The sequence below is a fragment of the Nelumbo nucifera genome, chromosome 1 (genome assembly GCF_055504915.1).
Source record: "Nelumbo nucifera cultivar China Antique chromosome 1, China Antique-T2T, whole genome shotgun sequence".
Taxonomy (NCBI): Eukaryota; Viridiplantae; Streptophyta; class Magnoliopsida; order Proteales; family Nelumbonaceae; genus Nelumbo; species Nelumbo nucifera.
This window is the reverse complement of record NC_142649.1, coordinates 98,418,286-98,433,631: the sequence shown is the minus strand read 5'-3', so window position 1 is coordinate 98,433,631 and position 15,346 is coordinate 98,418,286. Positions and strand designations below refer to the sequence as shown.

At 34.4% G+C, this 15,346-nt stretch overlaps 1 protein-coding gene across 6 annotated transcripts in view; it reads left to right on the top strand.

The window, feature by feature from the left end:
- Nucleotides 1-936: 936 nt before the first annotated feature.
- The window catches only part of LOC148803592 (uncharacterized), a 36,003-nt gene continuing 21,593 nt past the window's right edge, over nt 937-15,346 (top strand). For 4 of the 6 annotated variants that reach the window (XR_016077353.1, XR_016077354.1, XM_088889723.1 and 1 more), the window contains exons 1-2: nt 937-2,035; nt 9,796-9,867. The gene's annotated coding sequence lies outside the window, so the exon portion shown is untranslated. Of the gene's footprint in view, nt 2,036-2,447; nt 2,642-9,795; nt 9,868-15,346 lie in introns of all 6 variants that reach the window. The other 2 variants (XM_088889733.1, XM_088889727.1) reach the window with 2 other exon arrangements.

Below are 15,346 nucleotides of genomic sequence, written 5' to 3'. Positions count from 1 at the left end.
CTCATTCAATTCTTTTCATTAAGTTATATTTAAGGCATTAACTCCCATTATGTCTCATTAAATCCTATATTTAAGGTACTTTTATCACAAATAAATTATACTAATTATATATATATATATATATATATATATATATATATATATATATATATATATATCCAATACTTTTGACAATACAAACCCATGCTTTTTGAAAACTAACCTGAAAATGAAAATCGTTTTCTTATTTGGTAATAGGTTAGCAGTTTAACATTTTGGGTCAGATGTGTCAACCTTGATGTCATACCTAAATGTTACAAATAAATAGATAAAAAATGAAAAATAATAAAATACAGAAGCTAACTAATATCTTATATTAATCATATTAAATAAAAAAGTATAAATTAACAATACAAAAAGTTATGAAAAATACAAAAGTTTTCTAGAAAACATACAAGTACATCTCTAATATCATATATTCATCTTATTAAACAAAAATAAGCATAATAAATAAGAATTATTTTCATACATTTAAAAATATGAAAAATTATAATATAATTAAAAATAAATTATTGCCACGTGCAAAACACATTTAAAGGTACTAATTGTATAAAATATGTATATACATTTGTTAACAAAATTTATACATATTTAATCCATTTTACTTATAAGTTGGGCTACAAAGCTCAACAAATGATGCTGGACAAAACTATAGCCATAAATTATTTTAAACCTGACCAGCCCATCCAACCCGAGCCCAAATCAAACCCGATTGCTGGGTTAAGCTCGGATTGGGCCTGGGTTGGGCTTTGACCTCTGGTTGGGCCAAGCCCGAGCCCGAAATTTATTTATTAGGTTGGGCCTGGGATGACCTTAGCCCGACCCAACCCGCTCAAGTTGCAACCTTACCCAATAGATTCGTTACCGTATCATTCTATCAACATCAACTCCATTATTTACTCTCGCATGAATAACGTTACGCGATTTTCCCGCCATTCAGTTACTGCTCTGAGTGCTCTCCTCTTGCAGCTGCTGGATTCCGATAGGTTGACGTGCCCACGGATTCGAAGATGAACAGTTAAATTCGTCCATCAGTTCCGGCACGTATAACTGCTGAATTAGCGCCCTCTGTTATGCTTCATCAGTAATAATTATGTAAAAATGGGTTTTCTCACTCCAGAGAAGTTTTTTTCATCGTCGTTACCAAAGCATGGAATTGTGTTGTTTGCGAAGCAAGGTTTTTTCAGTGCTCAAACGTCCGACGGCACAAACGAAAATTTTAGGTTTAGCGATAAATCTTTATACTGCATTCGTACTTTGATCCTCGCAACACTCCGAATGCGAACCTTTTATGGATGAGATTTCTGATTTGGACTCTAGCCCTTTATACCCTTATCTGCTAGATGGAGATCTTAATGCAATAGGCAATGAAAAAATTGGTGGTCGTTCTGTTCATGATAGCCAATGTGCTATTACCAACTGTCAGATTGTGGATTTGGGTTTCAAGGACCCCAAATTTACTTGGTCAAATAGCCAAACCTGGAAGAGCTTGTTTGTGAGCGTCTTGATAGAGCCCTATCTTCTCTTTCATGGTCTGAGTACTTTAAAAATGCATGGATTTGTTACCCACCTACAGCTGAGAGTGATCACTCCCCCATTGTTGTTCATACAACGAAGGATAGGTGGAGGGGTTGTTACCCATCTCGTTTTGAAGCCTCTTGGGTTAAGCACCCAAATTTCTTGAATGCTGCTCCTGTGGCCTGGAGTAACAGTACAGGTAACTTTGTTGAGAGATGTAGAAGTTGTACTGCTTCTCTAGCCTCTTGGAGTTGCGAATGCACTGGTGATTTTCAAGCGAGGATTAACTTTATTAATTCTAGACTCTCAGATATCCAAAGTGGTGTGAGAACTGCAGTTAATATAGACGAATAGAGGGATCTTCTTCTTGAGCTCGAGCGGTTACTTGAGATGGAAGAAGTGCATCGGAGGCAACGATCCAAATGTCATTTGCGCAATAGTAATGGTCGTTGGACTGGTGATGTTGATGAGATTAAAGGTATGATCCAACACTTCTTCATGGATCTTTTTACTTCAGTTAATCCAGATTTATCCTCATTATCTCATGTTGTTTCACCTCTTGGGATCACTGATATTGATAACAGTATGCTATGTGCTATTCCCTCTTCGGAGGAGATTCACAGGGCTCTGTTTGACATTGAGCCCATGAAGGCACCTGGCCCAGATGGGATATCCTCTGTATTTTATCAAAAATGTTGGCCACATGTACAGGAGGATATGGTTCTTTTTATTCAGGATTTAATTCGTCATCCTTGCAAAATTAGAGACATCAATGATACGAATGTGGTGCTCACCCCCAAAAAAGATGGAGTGGAAGATATTTCTGATTTCAAGCCCATTGGGCTCACTAATGTGGTATACAAAATTGTAACAAAAATTATCACTCACAGGTTGAAGGGAATTCTCCCTCAGTTGATTTCTCCTCTTCAGAATGCTTTTACTCCAGCACATTACTGATAATAAAATAATTGCATCTGAAGTTCTCCATTCTCTGAAGAAGAGAAAAGGTAGACAGGGGGATTTTCTGCTCAAAGTTGATCTCTCTAAGGCCTATGAAAGAATGGAGTGGGCATTTGTTATTAAGGTGCTTCAACTTAGAGGATTCTCTTCAAATTTTTGTGAATTGATCTATAATTGCATTGCTTGCTCTTCTATGACCATTTTTCTTAATGGTATTCCATGTCAGCCTATTCATCCTCAACGGGGATAAAGGCAAGGGTGCCCTCTCTCCCCCTATTTGTTTATTTTATGTTTTGATGTGCTCTCACGCCTATTATCAAATTGTTTGTTTGATGGCTCTTTGAAAGGTTTTAAATTTAGCTCAAGAGGATACAAGCTTAATCACCTATTATTTGCAGATGATATATTAGTCTTTGGCCGAGCTTCTGCCAAAGAACTTAATTGCATTAAGAATTGCTTTTCAATTTTCAGCAGCTGGTCAGGACAGGAAGTTAATTTTAGGAAATCCTCAATCATATTAAGCCCTAACGTTCATAGGAGAAATAGGAAATTCCTTGCTTCTGTTCTGGGGGTGCAGATTATGGTGAACCATGAGAAGTATTTGGATTCCCTTTTTGAGCTTCATCAATACAGAAAAGACAACGGGAAGCTGGTGGTTGACAAAATAAGCCAAAATTTGCAGCGTTGGAAGTCAAAGCTATTATCTCAAGTGGGGAGGAGTATTCTTTTGAAAAGTGTTGTGGAAGAAATACCTAATTATTTTTTCTCTACTTCTTTAATCTCCCAGGAGTATGCTGAAAAAATTAATGCTCTTTGTGAGGATTTCTGGTGGGGTTGTTTAGATAGAGAGAAGTCCATTTACATGAAAAAGTGGGATTCTTTTTTGCATGGTAAGGATGAGGGGACTTTGGGATTTAGAGATGTTCAAATTATTAATAAAGCTTTGATTATGAAGCTTATTTGGTGTTTCCTCACTGACCCTAATAGCTTATGGATTGAAGTTCTTGTATCTAAGTATATTCGGCATGGTTAGTCCTTTTGGACCATTAAGAAAGCTGTTCAAGCCTCAAGAGTTTGGTCTTGCATGTTAAAATGTCGGAAATTGGTCCAAAAAGGATTGCATTGGGTGGTCGGTTCTGGTTGGCATATTAATGTTGCAGAAGATCCTTGGATTCTTGGATGGAGTCGGAAGATGGTTAAAGCTACTGGAACTGAGATGAACCTCAAAGTAGCTTCCCTTATCGACCATAATCGAAGAATTTGGAGAAAAGATGTTATTCACAGTATATTTCCTAATGAACTTTTAAATGCAATATTTCCTATGGCCTTACCTTCTCACAAAGACCAGATGGATGATGTCCTGGTTTTGAAGCTTACCCCTCATGGCCATTTTACTACTTCACCAGCCTACAAACTGATTATGGAGAGTAATTGTCAATGTTCATCTTTCCATTTGGCTTTTGGTAGAGTTTCTTGGTTAGACTTTTGGCAGTTCAAAAAGATGCCTCTGTATGTACATTTGTTTGTTTGGTGTTGTATTACTAACAACATCCCAGTCAAGGTGGAATTGGTGAAGAGAAGTGCTGGCATTGATCCTTCATGCTCCTTGTGTCATGATGCTGATGAGTCTCTCGACCACCTCTTTCTTTCATGTTCTGTAACTCGTACGGTGTGGTTTGCTTCCCCTGTAGCCTTGCATGTTGACTCCCATCCTGAGTGGTCACTTGTGGACTGGTTCTCTCACTGGTTGGAGATTGAAGATCCTAAGCAGAGAGGGTCCCTATCATTGTTTGCTCGTTGTGCTATGGTTTTGTGGCAGGTATGGAAGGTGAGGTGTAAGCTTTCTGTGGACAACACCCCTTTCAATATACATCATGTACTCAACTCCATATCTGCTCAAATTCATGACGTTTCAGAGCTCATCTTGTCAGATTTTGAATTACCACAACCACCTGAAAATGATTATGAAAGATTTGTTACCATCTGTCATTGGCAGAGACCACATGCTGACTTCCTTAAATTGAAATTTGGTGGTGCAAATAATAATAATGGTTAAGGTGCATGGGTAGTGGTGAGAGACCATTGCGGGAATTTTGTCTTGGCACGTGCTCTCAAATTTCCTCCTTGTTCAGCTGCTGAAACTGAGTTTCTTGCTTTAAAGGAATCACTCTAACTCATTTTGGAATTACAGTTACACCATGTTCTCATCGAGGGAGACATTCTTGTTGTCATTCAATCTCTGTTGGAGGCTAACACTCAACCTCCTTCGCGGATTTGCAATGTTGATTGCAGGGTACTTTTGAGGCGTCTCTCCCATTGCTCAGTGTCTTATATTCCTCGTTCATGTAACCAGGTGTCCCATTTGATTGCAAAACAGGCTCTTTTATTTTCTCATGTGCATACCTGGTTTGTATTACCGGGATTTGTCTCTGATGTTATTCAGATTGACTGTACTCCGAGCAATTCACCTTAATGAATTTATATCAACATCTCTCTACTAATACTATTAGTAGGCTGTCACCACTATGTCAGTAAAAGCCTTCTTCTTTCCAATCAGACTGCAGGATCACCCCTAATCAAGCAGGGCATAGATTGGGTTTAGGGCCATATAAATTTCCATCAGTCTTGAGATAGTTGGGATCATTCAGTGGATTCCACACGGAGATTTATTGGATGAAAGTAAGGCTTTAATGGCGTTTATTTAGTGGCATTTGTTTAATTTCCACTATATTATATTTAATGGTATTTATTTAAAAGCGCTTTTAAAAATATATTATAATTGCCACTATAGTTGTCAAGGCGATGCCTAGGTGGGCGCCTAATCACCATGCAGTTTTGTCTATTGAGTTATAAAATACTTTCATATTCTTAATTTTGTTGAGACTATAATTATAAAGTAGACATTATTAAACTAGAATATTCATTTTGTGTGCTTATATATTAGTTTTTTTATTATTTTCTTATTTGTTAGGCTTTAATCAACACATACATTGCTAACTGCTATATTGAACCCTCAAATACTTCAAAACCTGAACCCATAAGTAAGGAAGAACTTAAAATTTTGTCTAATCAACACATTTTCTTCTTCTTCTTCTTGCACCTTTTATTTTCTTCTTTTCCTATAACAAAAATAGGGGTTCAGCTCCTATATATATATTTTTTAATTTTCTTTTGTTTCTTCTTTTTCTTCTCATGAAAATGTTGATTTTCTACACGTTAACATGAAGTTTATACTTTTCTTATGAAAATTATGGATAATTATTAGGGAAATATGGTTATAGAACCTAGGGAACTACCCTAGGATGCATATTTTTCTACTTAAAAAAGTTCACCGCCTAGGTGACTAGGCGACAAGGCGCCTAGTCTCGCCTTGGCGCCTTGAAAACTATGATTGCCACTAAATATATGCTTTTTAAGTGGCATATATTAAATTGCCTTTTAAATCACTTTTGAATGCCGCTATATCTGCAATTAATTGGATCATTGATTTCCTTATGAGGAGAACAAAACAAATGATGTGTAAAGATTGCAAAGTTATTCCGAGAGAAATCTTAACAACATAACATAGACTAGTAATGGTAGATGTGCGTATTAGGAAATGGAAGAGAAATGGGTGGGGGTGTACATGGGTCGAGTCGGGCCGGTTCAATTGCTAGCATTTTGGCCAACCGAATCGACCTCTTGGGTTGGTGAATAGGAAAGACGAAACCGACCGCCCATAAGGGAAAACTAACCCAATCATGAAGCTTCGGTTTCTTGGTTTAATTGGGTTAGTCTACTGGCTATGCTCACTCTCCTTAATCCCGCATTTTTGTTATGATGTTTGGGACTTTTTGAGCCATACCCACTCATTTTTCAAAATTTAAAAAATTTGAAATGTATTATAATGTATATAATATTAATATATAATATTATATATATAACATTAACATATGTCTATAATTAGTTTGTATTGGTTTACATATGTTCAAACCAGTGATTTAAAAGGTGCGCCTAGGCGCTCAGGCGAGGCACATTTTAGGGTAGGTACCTCGCCCAAGTCCTAGGCGCAGCCCATTCAAAAGGCGCACGCCTGGCGCACCTTGTGCCTTAGCCTAGGCGTGCACCTTTTGAAAATTTTCCGCTTTTTCCTTTTTTTTGAGTCTGGCCGCTAGTTCGCTCGCTCACCGAAGCTTTGAGAATCCCCTATTTGGTAATGTTGTCCATTCATTCATCTTAATAAAATATCTTCTTAAAAGCAATTAAAACTATAAAATTATAATTTTTTGTGTGAAATCTAAGAATTTAAGACCCTAACATGAACTTGTTTGGGCTTGCCTTGAGGGGCGTGGCACAAAGGCGGCTCGTAGAATTAGGAATGTAATATGTTACATTAGCTACTTGATGCAATTGAGAAAAAAAGAGATTGTGAGTTTTATATGCTTGAAAATGTTTTATATGTTTGATTTCATTTTTAAATTCTCATTTGAATATGCTTTACATATTATATTTATGCATTTTAATTTTAGATAATAGGTTTTTTAAAATATTTATTTTAAAACTTAAGTTTATATTTTTATTAATATTATGTTTTATAATTTTTTGAATTTTTTTTGCAAATTTTTTGAATTTTTTGCAATTTTTTTGAATTTTTAGTTTTTTTTTTTTAAATTGTGTGCCTTGCCTCAAAAAGGCGCGCGCCTTGCCTTGCACCTTGCACTTTTAAAACACTGGTTCAAACTGAAAATTATCTGAGATGTTGGGTTAATCTATTTAAAGAGCTGAAACCGACTAACAATTTAAGAAGCCTGTCAAACCCTATTCGAGTTAGTTGGATTGGTCATTTTGATTAAAGTCATGAACAACCCTAGAACTGGTGAAGAAAATAGGTAACCAAGAATTAGGTGGAAAAACCTAAAAGGAAAAAAGCTAGTTCAAGTTAGAAACAAATTAATAATAGAATGGAATTGGAATTTAGATAGAAAGATTAATGATATTTGGCTTGAAATGGCAAATAATATGAAGTAGCATAGGATGTCTTAGGAGAATATAAAGGGGAGTGATGACATTCTAAAGAAGCTTGATGGTAGAATGAAGAGGTTCAAAATATAATTAGACCAATATGACCATTCTACAAATAATGAGAAAAAGATAGAAATGTTGAAAACTAGGAAAAATATAAAACCATAAGAAAAGAAGTTAAGAAGAAAGTGAGTGAAGCTAAATGTAAGGCTTATGATGAGTTTTACCATAAATTAGGCATTAAATAGGGAGAAAAAGGATTGTATAAACTAGCAAAGCTAAGAGAAAGGAAAGGCTAAGATTTAAACCATGTTAGGTGCATTAAATATGAAAATCAAAGAGTTTTGGTAAAAGATGAGAAAATCAAAGATGGAAAAACTATTTTGAGAAATTATTAAATGAAGAGTAGGGAGAGGGTGTTAATGGAGGAGAATCTTGCAATACTAATAGTATTAAAAATAATACACACCTTCATAGATGAAGAAGGGAAAGGTGTTAAGACTTGATGCGAATGCAATAGAAGCATAGAAAGGAATGAGAGAGGTAGGATTGTTATGGCTAACCAAGCTATTTAATAAGATAGTGAAAGAACAAGAGATGCCTGATGATTGGAGAAACAGTGGTGTGGTGCCTATATTTAATAAGGGTGATGTACAAAGTTGTAATAACAATCACGGGATTAAACTTACGAACCTTGCTATAAAAATTTGGGAGAGAATAATTGAACAAAGATTACAATTTGAAACAAGTGTATTGGAGAACCAATTTAGCTTTAGGCTAGGGAGATCAACCATGGTAGCTATATTGAGACGATTAATAGGATAGTTTTGAGGGAAGAAGAAAGACCTTCATATGGTGTTCATTGATCTAGAAAATGCATATAATAGAGTTCCTAGAGAGATAATATGGTGGGTCCTGGAAAGGAAAGGGGTTCAAAACAAGTATATAGAGCTAGTTAAGGATATGTTTGAGGGGGCAACAACCAATGTTAAAACACTAGTGGGGGAAACTCAAATTTTATAGTTACTATATGTCTTCACCAAGGTTCAACACTTAGCTCTTATCTATTTGCATTAGTCATATATGAGTTGACTAAACATATTCAAGAGGAAGTTCCATGGTGCATGTTGTTTGTGGATGACATTGTTTTAATTGATGAAAGAAATGAAGGATTAAATTCAAAATTAAGCTTATGGACAAATGCCTTAGAAAAAGAGATTTTAAAATAAGTAGGACTAAAATAGAGTATATGATATATAGATTTTGTAATAGGAGTGTAAATCAAGATACATTTTAGGATTGGAGACCAAGAGATAACTCAATGTGACAATTTCCGGTACCTTGGTTCAATAATTCGTAACAAGGGAGAGATTGAGGAGGATGTCACTCAAAAAAATTAGAGCATGATGGGAAAAATGGAGGGTGCATTTGGACTTTTATGTGATAGGCAAATACTACTTAGATTAGAAGGAAAATTCTATGTAACAATTGTAAGGCCAGCTATGTTGTATGGAGTAGAGTGTTTGCACAATTAAGAAACAACATGCCCAGAAAATGAATATAGTAAAAATGCGAATGTAAGATGGATGAGTGAGAAAACTAGAAAAGATAGGATTAGGAATGATGTTATCTGTAGGAACCTAGGAGTAGCTCCAATAGGTGATAAAATGAGATAGTAGAATAAGATGGTTTGGGCACATGCATAGAAAATCACCAACTATATCAGTTAGAACTTAGAAGTGGTGATTTGTTACAAATTGAAGGTGCTAGAAGAGTTCTGGGTAGACCAAAAAGTACATGGGTATAAGTAGTAAGAAATGGTTTAAGCACTAATAATTTAATAGTGGATATGGCTTTAAATAGAATGGATTGGCGAAACAGATTCTTGCAGTCGACTCCATATAGGTCGGATAAGGCATGGATGATGATGATGATGATGATTGATTTCACTTCAAAATCAATGTTTTACAACTTGGCTAAAAGGAAATTATATAAGAAAAATGGGTGCAAAGATACCAATTTCTTCCCACACGCATTTTCCTTCCTCTCTAGCAATGCTCCTACTACTCTGCCAAGAAAGGTTCACTGGAGACCACTATAGAACCCTAATTTGGTCATCCAAAGCTATTGCTTTCTTCACTGATCAGGTCTCCCTTCTCTTTAATTTGAATCTGTAACTTATTATACTTTTTCTATTGAATCTTAACTTCTGTTTTGCTTTGCCTATTTAATTTCAACTTTTGTTTTAATTTTTTTATTTATTTCAACCTCTTGCAGGCTAGATATGTTGAGTTACGCTGTGCCTCTTCTCCAGTGAATGAACCATTAGTCCTCTTATACTTGGAGCCGGTTAGTTTAATTTTGATTCATAGATTCCTTCTTATCATCTCTGAGGCTGTATATAATGGTCATGCTTCTTAGTATTGTGAAGGCAAAAATAAGTATCATGCAATGCATTTTAGTTTTGCAGGAGAAACATTGATTGTTGACCATGTTGCTTAGTCTTTTTCCTTTTCTTTTTCTTTTTGCCTTGGTGTTCAACAACTATTGTTTTCTGGCTAAAAGAAGAAATGGAAGACTCCTGGAATTTTAGATATCAAATTGGGAAAGTAAAACACCTAGGTTCATTCTTTTGCTTAGCAACTTTGAACAACAACAAATGGTTAGTCTTTGCCAAATGATGAAGTTCCATTTTTATTTTATCTCATAATCATAACTAAAAATAGAAGAGAAAACCCATCAAATATATTTTTAACAAAACCTAATAAAACCCCAACACTTCTCAACCATTTCTCCAAAAGTCTCAAATCAAAAGCACAGGAATTAAAAACTTGAGCCGGTTATCTCTTGTGGTAGTCGATTGTCATCGCTTTCCTCTTTGATTGCATTTGACAGGGTTCATTTTAAAGCATATACCAAGAAAATCCTCTCTTCTGAGGAAGAAAAAAAAAATAAGTTGTTCAAACATGGGAGAGAGTGAAACAGCAAGGTAGGTCGTAGTTGTTGAGGTTATGCATAGGTCTTCAAAGCTACTTCTTTCCTATCATTGGTTATGGATAGGTTGGATAACAACCTAATTGTTCAGGCCATAGTTAGGTGCAACTTGGGTGGGTTTGGATTTAACTTGTATTTGTTTTTGACTAGTGACTATTTGCAAGGTATGGGCATGCATTTGGATAGCATGAAATGTGTTCTGTGTTCAATGGAGTGTGAGACAGCAAGCATTTATAAGGTTAGGTTGAAAGATAGACTTAAGGAGAGCAAGTTTGGAAAAGTGATAGAAAGTTACCTACACACCCAGTCTCTTTCTCCCTTCATTCTTTCCACACCTAGATTCAAATTAAGTTGTGTTCTTATGCTTGTCAGCCTGAGATTTCACAATTACCAAGTCTATTAAAATAAAGACAGAACTAGCTTCTGTTATCCCTTAAAATCATCTCTGGCCTCTGGGTCCCTGATATGTCATACTTGATTATAAAAAAAGTGTATGAGAAGCATAGCCACTATATGTTCTGAGGCATCAATCAACTAAAAACAATGACCACTTAGCAGTCAAGAAATGTCACTCAACTCATGCTATGCTGGTCAATTACGTTTATTCCCTTTCTTATACTCAACTGTACAGACTAGAAGTGATTACAAGCCACTCATGCAAAGGATTTTCAGTAGCTGCATGAAAGGAAATGGAGGTGAAATGATTTCATCCATGTGGTTACATTCTCAATGCAAGAGAAGGAATATTTATCCCACATTATTGGAATTGGATTCATTTTTTATTTTGAATTTGAACTAAAGGATAGACTCAAGAAAAGTTGATAGACCAAAGGAGTTAAGATGGAACATTTTGTCTATAAAAATATTTAATAAGAGGAAAGGGAACAAACATGTGAAACAGACCTATATAATGAATACATGATTAAAAAATTCTCTTGTTACTAATAAAAATAGGCTCTTTAATATTTATAGAATTTCTTCTTTTATTGTTCCTTCTATTTCTAGTTTCAGCTCCGTTTTGTTTTATTCTCTATTTTCTCTTATAATGTGTAAAAAAAAATAGGTGGTTGTAAATGGCGTTTGTTGTGCTTCTTGTGTTTCTACATTTTTAAATTAGTTCTTTTCATGTTTTTTGGTTTTATCTGATTGGATGTTTGGTTTTTCATACTACTAGAAATGTTCTTTTTAGTGACTATTCTTAGAAGCACTTAGAAGAGAGTGCCTGCATATGTACTTTACTAGTAAATGTGCACATGCTTTGTACCTTGTAATTTTAAATGATGATGATGACGATGATAGCAATAATATGTTTCCACATGTTTAATTTCTACATTTTTTGTATTTTCTTGTAATTTTTGTTTTTTTATCTTTTCATTTTTATTATTTAATTATGACATCATGGGTTGACACATTTGACCCAAGAGGTTGAACCGTTGACCTAGTACACAGGAAAACAATTACATTTTTGGGTTGGTTTTAAATTTCATATTTCATTTCTATCATCAATAAAAAAATATTCTTTATTGCACTTATTTTCCTTCAATTAGATTAATATAAAATATTAGAGATGTGCCCAAATGTTATCTATAAGACGTACTTTTTTTTTGTAATTTTTTGGGTTTTATTTTTTAATTTATATTATTTATTTATGACATCAAGGGTTGACACGTTTGACTTTAAAGGTTGAACTGTTTACCTACAACCAAATAGGAAAATAATTTCACTTTTGGGCTAGTTTTAAATTTTGAATTTCATTTGGATCATCAATAAAAATGGTTCTTGTTCATCACATATTTTTCATTTTGTTAATTTGAATAACATAAAGTATTAGAGTTGTCCCAAAATTTTCCATATTTTTTTTTCTATTTTTTTGTATATTTGTTTGATATGATTAACATATGATATTGTAGATACACCCAAATGTTTTTATTTTTTTTTGTTTTATCTTTTTTGTATTTTTTTATATTTAATTATGATATCGAAGGTTTGATCCAAAAGGTTGAACTATTGACCCACCACCAAATAGGAAAACAATTTCATTTTTGGCTTGGTTTTTAATTTTGTATTTCATTTGCACTATCAGTAAAGACGATTCTTCTTTATCACACTTATTTTTCTTTAATATGATTAATATAAAACATCAATGAATTTATGTACTTTTTTCATATTTTGTGTTTTTATCTTTTTCAAATTTTTAATATTTAATTTTGACATCAAGGTTTGACACATTTGACCCATGAGGTTGAACTGTTGACCTAGCACCAAATAGGAAATCAATTTCATTTTTGGCTCAGTTTTAAATTTTTTATTCCATTTCCAACGTCAATAAAAAAACTATGATTATTTTATCACACTCATTTTTCTTTAATATGATTCATATAAAATATTAGAGATGCCCAATTTTTTCTACAATTTTTTTTATTATTTTTTGTAATTTTTCATATTTATGTTATTTTAAAAAATTATATTATTTGACTAAGACATCATGGTTGATCCATTTGACCCAAATGGTTTAATTGCTTACCAATCACTAGGGCTGCACAATGGATTTGTTTTAAAAATCATGGGTTTTATATCATTGAAATCATTAAATATTAGATCTAGTTGATAGGATTTATTGGTGGGAAAAATAACTTAAATATAGGATTCAGTGAGAGAGAATGAGAGTTAATACCTTAATTATATGAGGTGAATAGTACTGCAAATTACATTTTCTACGCTCACAATTAGAAAGGAACCACTTAAATATAAGATTCAGTGAGAGAGAATGAGAGTTAATACCTTAATTATAGGACTTAATTAGAGGAATTGAATGAGGTGAATAGTAGTGCAAGTTACATTTTCTATGCTCACAATAACAAAGGAACCAAATTCAAGCATGTCGGTATTCTAGTCAAGATTGAATTCAATGAGAGAAATAAAGAGTTAATACCTTAAATATAAGACTTAACGGGAATGAATTGAATGTGATAAAAAGTAGTGGTTAAAATTAGATTTCTACCCTCAATTAGGGAGGGGCCAAATTCAACAATAGGGGTAATTAGTCGTATAAGAGCTCCACACTCACATTCTTACTTTTAATAGTAGTATAGTATAGATTGGGGCAGTTCAGACTGGCATTCTTTAGTGTCATTTGTTGCATGCCTTACCATGTAATTCTGCGTGTCTTCATAGGTTGTGAGAAGGGCTCCCGCCTAATCCAAAGAAACCTCTAACCTGCAAATGTAGTGGTGAGCCTCTCTCCATTTCCTTCTCTACCTATACCATAAATTCTAATCTATCAAATTGCACGAAGAACCTCAAACCTTCACCATATCCCTCTCACCACTGCTCCACCCTTGTTTCGCATTATCTATTTCCTCATGTTTTTGCTTTGTTTCTTCATGTGTTCTGTTTTATCTTGTTTTGTTTCTTCATTTGTTCTGTTCAATCTTAGCTTCAGCCTTTAGATAAAAAATAAAGTGATAGATAATAGAACTGGATGCTATCACTTATTGGCATGATTGATCCACTGTAGAAATATTGATCTAGTTTTATACTTTGATTACATTGTTTTTCTTTTACTAAAATATGGTACATAATAGGTTAGAAATATTTTTATATTGAATCAAATTAAATCAAATATTCATCTACTAAAAGATATAAAAACATCTCATTTAAAAGCTTGAGCTGACGATTAGGATTTGTAATTACTATCTGAGCATCTGATTCCAAAATGACCTCATCCTTTACCAAACTTTTGCCAGAGCAATCTCTTCTATATGTAGAGCCTTCAACTTTGTTTCCTAAGATCAAAGTGTGACATGGTCATTAATTAGGAATCCTTGAGCTTCCATAGAAACACTGTTATCAGCTCTAGCCAAAATTTCAAGCACACTTGAGTAATGCAAAGTTTTACACTTTACATATTATCATATATGTACTCTAAGAACATCTAGATGGATCAAAGAGTAAGTTAATTACTGAAAGATTCTAGTAGTTTCTTTGAATTATTTTGCAGCAGAAATTAAAAATTTTCAAGAATCTTCATAAGACCAAGATCACGTCCATGGTGGTATACAAAACCCTTATGAAGGTCGATTTCCAAGAAAGTTGTCCAGAGAATTGCCTTGGTTCTTTTTCTGTGCACTCACAATTGTTTGGCCTCCAAGATAGTCTGCATAAAGCAGTGGTAGATCAAAGCTCCTAAATCTTTCCTAGAATTTGATCCAAGAGAGAAAGTGGAAGAGAGAGAGTAGGGGGTGGCTCCAAGATTGTGCTAGCAATCTGTCTAGGTTTTAGGTTCAACACTATTAGGCAGTGGCAAATAATGCCAAACTCATTTGGCATCCTAGATGGAACTCCTTCCTGCTGAATTGAGTTAAAACTCTTTTAATTCTCCCTTGAGTGTGAATAATTGACCATTATGCACAGGGCTTCAATAGGTCATGAGTGACACCTAGCAGCATGTCACCCTAATAATTTGAATTTGGCATATTGAACCTTTCCATCTATAGTTACCATGCGGTAGGATCCTTCTATCATACAATGTCTGAGAGAGCAAAGGGTTATGGTAAATATGCCAAACCCTACTAGCTAAACCATATGTTCCACTGCATTAATGATGACTCATATGGTGACACTTGGAACTCAATCTCAAATGCATAGGACATTCTCTCTCATCCTAGAGAGTGGATTCCATTTTGTGCATTCACATATCTCCATGTACAAGTCACTATAGCTGACATGTGCATGCTCATATCCCCTAGTTAGGGTATAAGTATATGGGGGCTCATGCACAATAGCACAAGGTATCTATGATGCCTCAAGTCTAAGGATCATTTACACAACTGTG